The sequence below is a fragment of the Crocodylus porosus genome, unplaced genomic scaffold, assembly GCF_001723895.1.
Source record: "Crocodylus porosus isolate Cpor-Errol unplaced genomic scaffold, CroPor_comp1, whole genome shotgun sequence".
Classification (NCBI taxonomy): domain Eukaryota; kingdom Metazoa; phylum Chordata; order Crocodylia; family Crocodylidae; genus Crocodylus; species Crocodylus porosus.
The window spans coordinates 113,460,501-113,462,009 of NW_017728886.1; the positions used below are offsets into that span (position 1 = coordinate 113,460,501).

Here is a 1,509-nt window from a genome sequence, read left to right on the forward strand (position 1 = left end):
CAAACTTTCTAAGAGAGTAATTCCTTCCTTGTTATAAAAATAAGCAGAAGTTCCTTTTTTCTGAAAGAACTGTGATTAAAAAAAAAAAAAAAAAACTGGTACAAGGTATGGTGGTAGCCTGTATCAAAGAAAAGAATCACAGTATTGCCTGGTAAATATATATACATATATTTAACAGGCTATATATGCATATATAGAGAGAGACAGACAGACACACAGACCTGAAATCACTAGGCCTAGGAAAAGTCAGAAATATACAGGTGACTGAGAAGACGGGTTAGAATGGAGTTGTTTATATACTCATAGCTAAGGTACACTGCCACTATTGTAATAGGATTTCTCATAGATTTAAATCAAACCTTTATATTCCATTGCCCATCATATGCACATTTTACAGTGGTATACAATGAAATTTTACAATGTAGAAAAACTTGTCTAAGACTGCTTTTGCTCTGCAGGTCTTTTGAAATGCCAAGCTATTCACATACTATTCACCCACATCTATTCTGTATAGCAAAAATTTAAGCCCATTTTTTCTGGAGATGTTCCAATTTCAGTACTATCTGCCTACCTAAATTCCTCCTGCAGTTCCCAGTGAACACAATAACCTTCAGCACTTTGTCTCCTGTAAATTATGTACAGCCATCCCTTTCTACCACAGGGGCAAAATAACTCTCACAGAATATCTAATTTGCAAAATTCTTCAGCACAGTTGGAAATTAAAGATGGCAAATAAATGGTTAAATTAGTAACATTTATTGGCATGTTTTATTCATATCACTGTGCTATGCTCTTCTTATAGCATATACTTGGATTATGGATCTTAGAAATTTAAAAACTCACCTTCTAAGCTCCATTTTTTGCATTGCTATCACTGACAAAACAGGGGTGGGAGGAGTGGGAGAGAACTAACCTACAAAAAAAAGATACTAAGATGGTTCAGTGTTTAGGGTGCTTGCTTGGGACTAGAAGGACCTAATTTTGCTTCCTCCCTATCAGAGATGTCCTGTGTTACCTTGGACACGTCACCTACTGTCAGATCGACAAAGGTACTTAAGTCTAAATATCTTTGAGGACATGAGATCAATATTGCCGTGTCTCAGATTTTCCATCTGAAGGGCATAAAAGCATGTTCTCTGTCCATACCACCTGGTCTCGTGAGGATAAAGATTGCAAGCCACTCAGAAAATGTAATGGGTGGTAGGTAAGAATCTAAAACAGAAAGGGCAGTAAAAACAAACAAACAGTAAATTCAGATAAACATTTAAGTGGTTTACGAACATTATTATACTGTAAGTGATATCTTTTCTTTCTAGGAAATATACTGTTTAAAAAAAGGTCCATTCTAAAATTTAGTATCTTTCACTGCCAGAACACACAACCCCAAACAATATATAGAGGTTGAAATGTGGCAACCAGTGGCCATAAAGCTGACAATAATTTTTAAAATAAAATGTTCTATTTAAATAGAGATTATTAACGCATAAGAGAAAGATCAAAAAAAAAAAA

The 1,509-nt window shown here is 34.7% G+C and overlaps 1 protein-coding gene across 4 annotated transcripts in view; it reads right to left on the bottom strand.

The window, feature by feature from the left end:
- The window catches only part of FHOD3 (formin homology 2 domain containing 3), a 640,284-nt gene that overhangs the window by 540,134 nt on the left and 98,641 nt on the right, over positions 1-1,509 (bottom strand). The window lies entirely within an intron of this gene.